The sequence below is a fragment of the Protopterus annectens genome, chromosome 1.part0 (assembly GCF_019279795.1).
Source record: "Protopterus annectens isolate FY-2018-M chromosome 1.part0, PAN1.0, whole genome shotgun sequence".
Lineage (NCBI taxonomy): Eukaryota > Metazoa > Chordata > Ceratodontiformes > Protopteridae > Protopterus > Protopterus annectens.
In genome coordinates this window covers 46,397,027-46,407,265 of record NC_056725.1, presented here as the reverse complement: position 1 = coordinate 46,407,265, position 10,239 = coordinate 46,397,027, and positions in this window count along the sequence as shown.

Sequence of the window (10,239 nt, the reverse complement as noted above, 5' to 3'; positions counted from 1 at the left end):
TTTAAGTGGTAAGAGAGATTTAAAAATAGTCCCTAATTCTAGGCCATTACTCCCCCTTATTATTTTTGTCTTTATGTAAAATTATTTTGCTAAGAATTTGAGAGGTATGAGCTGGAATTCTGTATGAACCTAATATGGGGTGCAAGGAGCGACATTTAGTTAGGTCACTCACTTCTGAAGGAGTAAGTAAAGATCCCGAGTGGTGAAAGGGAAGGTGGAGGGTCTAACTCCAATATGACATGCCTCTACAGACTGGGTAGCTGCTCTGATCACAAGACAGAATGCAATAAATCCTGCATGGAACAGGCAGTCAGTAACACACACACACACACACACACACACACACACACACACACACACACACACACACACACACACACACACACACCTGTATAATCCAATAAGGATCACTCTGGGGATGGGATTGAGCAGGAGGGGCATTCCTGCCTTGAAGGACACCCAAGGGGCATTGTCACACCGTGATTACTTGGAAAGGTCTGTTATGCTAATATCACAGGGTTATATTAGAATTGATGCACTCTTGAATCCTACTATCACTGGAATATGTTTTCTTTATAATAATTCAATACTTATTGTTTGCTTTATTCAGTGGCAGAAAAGTGATCACTGGTACACTGAAAATCGAGTAGATTTTTTTTCTTATGGCTTTGTAAAAATTGGAATGCTTTTATTTGGAGGGGAATATCAAAACAATTGCCCAGGAAAAGTCCCCAAAATCCAGTTAACTTTGTTATCTAATATACATACAAATTCAACCACACCTTTTTTTTACGTTATAAAATATCACTGTTTCAACTAGATTCAACCTTGCTGCCCACAAAAAAACAGATACCCAATAATTCAGTTTCCATACAACTTGGGAACACATACTCACCAGTTTCCATACAACTTGGGAACACATACTCACCACCAAATTATAATAGCTTTTCTAAAATGTAGGTGATTAACGTATATATCCTTTTTCTTAGGAAAAACTAAAACACCCACAATCTGTTAGCTTTCGTATTTTTTTTAGAATTTGACTCCATTGTTCTATTACTATTTGTTCTCTTCCAAACACCATTTTCTTCTTCTTTCGGCTTTTCCTGGTTAGGAGTTGCCACAGCGGATCACCTGTCCACTCATGACTGACAGTAGAGTTTTTTACGGTGTCAAGTTGCCAGCCCGGCACCCAACCTTCCACGGAAGGCACACACATGCACACTACCAGCAATGTAGGTTCCTCCTTAGATTTCTGCCTCCTAGTTATCACTTTTTCCCTATCAACAATAATGAAGTTATAAGTGCCTGGCTGTATCCTGGCATTTTAAAGTAGGGTCCCAACTCAGTAAAATTAACTCTTTTGTTACTTTCATCTTCTTATCCCAAATAATATATGCTATCTGCAATTCATCTATCCAAGCTGCTAACTTGCTACAGCCGCAAAATGTGTATTCTCAGTCTCCCCTCTCTCTACTATATCACACCTGCAACACTGCATCAACACCGTATAAAATGTTTGACATCCTACTCAAGGTATAAACGTTTCTGTGCAACCATTTCCATGAAAAAAAATGCGGAATCTTCTAGAGTTAATTGCATATCTGGGAGCTCTACATATTTCTCCTCACTGCTGCACTATTAACTGTCCTCCCAACAAATTATTTTATTTGTACTTTAATTTTTCTCCCTGATTCCTATACTTTCAGTTAATATTCAGTACTATCTATTTATTACCTTTAAGTTTGCAGCCCTGTCTGTTCTACCTTCAGTTAGAAACTCTTATCACGCTAGGTCTTTCCACAAGAACTACTGTTGACCACCATGTTTTCTTCCATTCTGTTATCAGATTCATGTAAATAAACTCATCACCTGTTCGCATATTGAATTCTTCCTTTAATTCATCCCAACTTTTCACACAATTTCACAATTACCTTGGTTCCTTTTGTAATCTCCTCCATTTACATGCTGCTGTATTATTCTCCTTTTCTGTTTCTATTGGCAGGAACTTCTGTATCTATTTTTGGATTTCACTCTGTTTTGCTGTAATTACAATCCCCTTATAAATATAGTTGTCTTTAGTTTTGGAGTTATCTCTGCTTACCACCTGATTCCAAAACCCAATTCTCCTTAAGTCTTCACCTGCCCCCTTTGTCTCTCCATCTTCTGATTCAATTTTGTTAAATATCCTCTGTTTTGCATACAGTAGGCTCATTAGTAAGTTCTAGGCTAACTTCCCCCATGGACTACTCCAGGCCTGGAGAATTTCCCTCAAGGGTGACAGTCAAACCATGCACCTTGCACCTGTGAGGCAAGCACCCTAACCATTAAGGGGAGGGAGGCTGGCATAATGTTTAAGGTGCTTACCCCACACACACAAGGTGCAAGGCTTAATCCTCACATGGGGTAATTGGCCAGGCCAAAAATGACCAACAACGGCAGCTAGCCTAGTACTAATCAATAAACCTATCATGCCCCCAACCCCAGTCTTAGTTGTTTTGCTGTAAAACAGATTCCCGATATGGAAGCTTCAAATTCCCCTGTTCTACTGATAATATTTATCAATTCTTATGCACTTTCTGGGTCTTTTTTCACTTCTGGTAAAAAAAAAAAAAAGCCTGACATTTTTACCGCATCTCCAAATCCCATACTTTTTGACTTATTTAAATGTAATCCTATTGTACCCAAAATGTTCTGTTCTATAAATTATGTATTTCATGCCATGTTTATTTTTGGCTACTAAGACCAAATCATCTGCATAAGTTAACATTAAAGGTAACTTTATCCCTTCCTTAACTTTTCAACTACCATCCTCTTCGCTTGATTTACATTTTTGTATAATTACATTCATTACCATCACAAACAGCCAGATGCTCAATGGACGGCCTGGTTTACCCCCTTCCCTGACTTATCTTTTTTCCTACCCATCCATTCACCATCACAGACACACAAGAATTTTCAAAAAATGTCCTCACTATTCTTATTTTTCGCCCACCTTGATTCTTTTAAAATGTTCAAAATTTCCATGTGATCAATGCTATTAAATGCTTTGACTTACAAGATGACTGCACACTGAGTAACAGCTTAACTTCAGCTATCTCAATGTAAAAACAGAAACTCAGAAAAGAGAACCAGCAAATTTGTCTTTCTGGGTAAATTTCAGTTACTGGCTAGTAAGTGCACTGCCTGTATGCCAGCAAAGAAGCAATTTAGAGAACCCGTAAGAAAATCACTCATAAAAGGTGCGCAGAAAACACCGACTGGGAGAATCCTGTAGCTATACAGCAAAAAACAGTTCAAGCTCCAGATTTGGTAGAAGACATGGCTTCCAGTAATCTAGAAGAATAGGTTCATAGGTTTATACTAGGCTATCTGCCCTAAGGCATTTATAAGCCTAGCCCAAATTTTTGTGTCTTACGCCACCCCTTATATGAAAAAATATTGTGCCCATTAGTTTGTTGTGCCTCTGTCCAGCAGTGACACAGAGATGATTCCCGGGGTAAACCTACGATCTCCCATCCACAGGTCAAGATTTCTTTTGAACAGAGCCAGCGAGGTGCTCTGCCTCACATGGACCGGGATTTTATTCCACAGCATAGGGAGTCTCTGAGTGATAAATCTATCCCTCCAGCACGTCCTATTTATATTCGTGCTAAGGTTTAAGTCGCTTGCTCTAGTGGTTTTGGTGGATTTGGATTTTTTGAGGTGGAGCATGTCCATTAATTCTGGGTTGGACATGGCCTTGTATGTCAGGCACATGTCACCTCTGAGCAGACGGTATGCGACTGAATAGAGCTGGAGTTTCTTCAATCTGGCAGCATATGACAGATTTTGGAGTCCCTTTATCCTTTTGGTGAGGAACTTTTGGGTCTCTCCAATTGCTGCAGATGTCGGGTGAGATACATCCCGAATGGGGCATTGTACTCGATCATTGGTCTGATAAGTGAAGAGTGCAGGGGAACAATGACTTCACTAGATCTGGATGTGAATCCCTTCATGATCAGGTGGGCAATGTAGAAGGTCTTTCTAACCACTTTAGCAACGTGAGTGTCAAAAGAAAGGCCACTGTCAACCTGGGTCCCCAGGTCCCTGATAACCTCTTCTGTGCTTAGTGGATTGCCACCTATATGGTAGCTTGGGGTTACCTTGTTTTTCCCAAAGGGTATGACTATACATTTTTTGGTGTTTAACTTCAGGCCATGGCTCTGGCACCAGCTATCTGTTTCCGTGAGTCCCTTCTGAAGGATATCCGTGTCCGATGCATCTTTCCACTATGGCCCAGTTTGCAGTCGCCTGCAAACTTTGTCAGCCAAAGTCCTCCCATGTTGGTCTGTACTTCTGAGAAGTAGATGCCAACAATAGGGGCCAAGGACCGAGCCCTGTGGGACACCACTTGTGACCGGCTTGGAGTCTGACATAGCGCCAGCAACTCTAACCCTGTGGGTTCTGTCCTTAAGCCAGTTTGCAACCCATCTTGTGACATATGGGTTTACATTTAAGCTGGTAAGTTTTTCTACAATACCCGAGTGGGGTATTGTGTCGAAAGCCTTTGCAAGGTCAAGGTAGGTTGTATGGACTTCCTTTCCCTCATTAATGGCCTTGGTGACTGTTTCGAAAAAGTCGACCAAGTTCAAAAGGCATGATCTTCCCTTGACGAAGCCAAACTGGGTCGGGTCCAATGTCTGCAAGTCCCCTATATCTTTGTTTATGAGCTCCATTATGATCCTCTCCATAGCTTTGCAGACTACACTTGTTAAGCTTATGGGGCGGTAATTACCAGGGTCTGTAGAGGCACCGCCTTTGTGGAGTGGGACCACAGTTGCCGTACGCCACTCCTTGGGCACGTATCCTGTGGTAAGGCTGAAATTAAACAGCTGCCTTATGTGCGGGTTTAATTCCTCATTTAGCTCATGTAGCACACAGCCGGGGACACCATCCGGTCCCATTGATGCTGTGTTTTTAGCTTTAGAGAGAGCAGCTTTCCCCTGCGCATTTGAGATGTCTGGGAGGCTACACTCCACTGGGATAGTTATCTCTCCTTTACCCGGGGAGGGGGGTGAAGTTTGCACTGAACCTGTCTGCCAGTATGTTGGCAATGTCTGTGGGTTCAGTGATTTTTGTATCATTTTGGACTAATTCTGAGCATATCTGGGAGTTTCCACCCAGGTTCCTAACATATCTGAAAAAGGCCTTATGATTGTCCTTTGAATCCATGGCAATTTTTCTCTCAAAATTGGCCTTAGCTGATTTTATGAGTGCTCGTATTTTTTTACTAATAATGATCAGGGGTGACTTCCCTTTTATGGATTTTGTTCTATCATGTAATAGCTTTCTCCTCTTATTGTAAAGTTTGTTAATGGCTGGGGTCCACCAGACTGGAATAATTCAAATGTGGTCAGAGCTGATTAAAATAAATGTAACACTGAACTCGTAGGGAAAACCTGAGATTTTCTTCTGTACCAGAGAAACTAGAAGGAAAAGAGTGTTCATTTCATGAAAGCACAAATAAGCAACTGGCTATGAGATAACAGCCAAAGACCTAACTGTAAAGATGCACTCTTACCAGAAGAAAGAGATGATTCTGACAAAATTGTGGCAGAATGCCAAAGTACTAGAAGTTAAAGACAGCAGAGTGTTTGTGGAAAATGATTACTCACTGTACACCAGGCAAAAGAGTAAATTTATTCCAACAATCAGGGAATGTCAAGAAGCAGGTATGAGATTCAAGCTGCTGTATCTAACTATCTTCAGAATATATTTTTTTTCCTGGATGATCAATGTAATTTTTTGAAGCAGAATGTGCTAAGGAGGAAATACAAAAGTTTTTCCAACAAAAGGTGAACTATCAAACAAAAGGGAATTATGCTTCTTATTCTTCTGATAATAAAACCCATACAGGACTTGACTAGAAGAACCATGAGTATGTTAGGTGGGCCATCTACAGACCCTGGAAACTACAGATGGACACGCTTCAATAGTCCTATATGCAAAGCCATGGAAAGAATGATCATGGAAACTATCAGTACTGATATAGTAAACCTCCAGATGCTAGACCCAACTCAGTTTGGTTTCACCAAGGGTAGGTCATGCCTGCTCAACCTGGTGGACTTCTTTGAGGTCACCAAAGCAATGGATGAGGGCAAAATAGTTTACACTGCCTACCTTCAACTGGCCAAGGCATTTGACACAATACCCCACTCAGGCATTGTTGACAAACTCAAGAGCTTAGGTACAAACCATACGTCACCCGGTGGATAGTCAATTGGCTCACAGAAAGGCTCCAGGAAGTTAGAATCAGGGATTCCACCTCTACAAAGAGACTAGTCACAACTGGAGTCCCTCAGGGATAAGTCCTTGGACCACTCCTTTTTGGCATTTACTTCTCTGAAGTCAAGGCCAATGTCAATGGTCCCTGGCTGACTAAATTTGCAGATGATTGCAAATTAGGAACTGTCACTAAATCCAACACTAACAAAAATGTTTTCCAGGAAGGGCTTGAACAGACAAACAACTGGTGTCAGAGCCATGGACTAAAACTAAATGCCAAGAAATGCATAATAGTATCCTTTGGGAAGTCACCCACCCCAGGTATCTATCATATTGACAACACACCTCTTAGAGCTTACCCAGTAGTCAGGGACCTAGGGGTACACAGACTTTGACCTTCTTTGTTGTGCAATTTATAAACAAAGATATGGCATCTAGGTCCAAGGAAGTCATTCTTACACTGTATTTGGCATTCATCAGACTTATCATTGAGTACAATGCCACGTCTGGTATGTACTGTGACGACCATGCCCTGGCCCGCAATTAAGGAGCCTCAATCCTCACCACTAACACCAGGGAGGTCGTCTCCTAGAAGAAGAAAGGATAACTAATACACACAGTAAAGCACGATTTCCCTTAAGTGCACACAGAGATCTCAGTCAGTCTGGGGCTGGCTGCTCCCTTGCTCACCAGGTCCCCAGTAAGACTCCCCATTGGCACAGCTATAGGGTCTAGGTCCCAGCCTAACTGGGCAAGCTAAAACCTCCAGTACCCCCTCTGTCCAACCAGTGCTTTGTGTCCCCGCCCAAGTAGCTGACACAACATACACACACTTTGAGATAAGTATTTATACACTTTACAGACACTCCTGGGAAAGGCTGACGCAGATTCTCCAGCTGTGCCCCTTTACCAAGACTATACGGTAGTAATTACTGCCACCACCCAGTTAATAATATCAGCTACTAAAAGGCCCTTAAAAGGGTGTCCAATTATTACTGTGCAATATTAATATCCAATGGTAATGTGACTATACAGTCTAAGGCTTATCAGAGTGGCTTATTACAATAAACTCTATATAAATATGCAATGTACTCTAGAAAGTACAGTTTTGTACCTACCATAAATGTAGATGTCCGAATTGGATAGCATCTGCAGTCATAACAACTGGGTTGTCCTGTCGTCAGGCAGCCCTTCAGTCGGCCGGATTCCAAAGTCTGGGTCCGCTGATGTCGCACTTCACCCGACGTCATCTCTGTTGGTCTTCGGGTATAAAAGCATCAGCCGACGCCATTTTCTTCAGTGTTTCTTGCCCCAGATGCCAGAAGCCCTATAGAAGGCTAAAAATTTTGGATAGATGCCAATGTTTCCAAAAGATAGAGGTAAACACAAAAATAAGCATGTATGTACATAAATACAAACAAATACACCATGAAAGAAATCCCCACTAGCTAGCTATTAGAAGGGTAAACACCCTAGGAGTACCACAGAGGGAAGGAGGAGGGTGACTGCAGATGCTATCCAATTCGGACATCTACATTTATGGTAGGTACAAAACTGTACTATGTCCTTCATGGATGCATCTGCAGTCATAACAACTGGGTAGAATACCATAGCCAACTAGGGAGGAGGATAAAAGTAGATTATGGTGTGTTTAGGATCCCTTGCAGAACAGCAGTGGCAAACCCTGCTCGGGATCTGGAATATAGAGGTAAATTATAATGCTTGGCAAATGTATGCACGGAGGTCCAAGTAGCCTCAATAATGTCTTTGGTAGCCACAGAAGGCTGTGGTAGTGGCTGTTGCCTTTGTAGAATGAGGTCTTATGTTCTGTGGAATTGGTTTTCCATGGAAGGAGTAACAGAATCATGCAATTTCCTATCCATTTGGAGATTGTCTGTTTGGAAATAGCTTTTCCTTCCCTTCCTGTTGCATAGGCTACAAAAGTTGGTCAGTCTTTCTGCTATTTTTGTTCTGTCCAAGTAGTAGCGTAGCTGTCTATGTACATCCAAGGTATGCAGTATTCTTTCCCTCTGTTTTGTGGGTTGGGAAAGAAGGTAGGTAGGTGGATTGCTTGGTTTAAAGACACTCTGGATACCACCTTAGGCATAAATGTAGGATTAGTCCTCATGGACACTCTATCTTGGTGGAAGATTAGAAAGGGTTGCACTGCCATTAAGGCCTGTAGTTCTGAAACCCTCCTTGCTGAAGTAATTGCCAGTAGGAAAGCAGTTTTCCATGACAGGTGTTGTAGGTCTGCTGTTGCTGCTGGTTCAAAAGGTGATAGTGTCAATTTTTCTAGCACAAAGTTCAAGTCCCAAGCTGGCAATGGTGGTTTCCTTGGAGGTTTTACATTCTTGATTCCTCTGAGGAACTGCCTGAGCAAAGGGTGTGAAAAACAGGTGGATCAAAGCTGTATTCTACTGAAATAGCTAATGCATAAATCTTGATTGAGGAGTAGTACTGGCCTGAATCAAGTAGTTCGACCAGATACTCCAGAATGTTAGGCATATCTATGTTTGATACATCTTTTCCTCTTTCAGAACTCCAAATGACAAACCTTTTCCATTTCCCAGCATAATTCCTTCTAGTTGAAGGCCTGCGTGCTTCAAGAATAATGTCTTTAACTCTTTGTGAAAGTTCTGTATTAGCAGCTGCTATGTGATGTTCCATGCAGTCAGTTGCAGCGTTTTTAGGTTTGGATGCATGGTGCTGAAGTTGTTCTGAGTTAGCATCAAAGGCATCAGGGTATTGGCCACATATTGTTCCGAGACATGCTCCTCAGCAGTGGGTACCAATGCTGTCTTGGCCAGTTTGGAGCTATCAGGATTATCCTTGGACGTTCCTCCTTGATTTTTAGTAGTCCTTGTGTATCAAGGGAAGAGGTGGGAATGCATATGCTGGTAGGCCTTTCCAGCTGAAGGAGAGCGAGTCCACTTTCCATACTAGTGGGTGGAATGTCCTTGTGCAGAATTTTTGAGCTGGTGATTGAAAGGTGATGCGAATAGATCTATCTGAGGCATTCCCCATTTCTTCGAGATGGTCTTGAAGATATCCTGCAGCTGCCATTCGTGGGCATCCGATGTGGTCCTGCTTAACATATCTGCTAGAGAGTTTTCTTTCCTGGCACAAATATTGCCTGTAACTGGATGTTGTAGCTGAGTGCCAGGGTCCACAGCCCAAAGTCATTCTGCATAGGGGTAAGAATGAGTGCCTCCCTGTTTGTTGATGTACCACATGACTGTGGTGTTGTCTGTCCTTATCATCAAGTGGTCCTCCTTGAGAAATGGTCTGAACTTTGGATTGCCAGTTTTACTGCCAGCATTTCTTTTAGGTTGATGTGCAGGTGAAGTTGGTCCTGTGTCCACAATCCTTGCACGCATTTGTCCAGCATATGCCCCCATCCTAGGTCTGAAGCATCTGTTGTGATGGTCTGGCTTGCTTGACCCTTCCGTAAAGGGCAGGCCTGGGTTTGACTGGCATGCCTGAGCCCACCATAGGAACTCCTGTTTTAAGCATGGTATTAGTGGGATTTCCGTTTCTAGGCTGTGTCTGTGTTGGGACCATAAATTCTTTAGGTACCACTGTAGTTTTCTCATATGTAGTCTGGCAAATGGAACCAAGATTATGCATGATGCCATGAAACCCAAGGCCTGCAGTACCTTTCTTGCTGTTAACTTGTTCAGTTTTGTTAGTGCCAAGAAGTAAAGAGGGAGTTCTTTTGTTTTTCTGTAGTTAGGAATGCCATTTGTCTTACTGTGTCCAATTCCGCCCCAGGAAAGTCCTTGTCTGGGATGGTATCAGTCTTGACTTTTGTAAATTGACTGTGTATCCCAGTGCTTGAAGCAAGTAAATGACCCTTTGTAAATCTGTTGTCAGCTTGCTTTTGTTGTCTCCTTGTATCAGGCAGTCGTCCAGGTATGGATAAATTTGAATTCCCTGCAGTCTGCAATGGGCGATTACTGATGCCAGGCA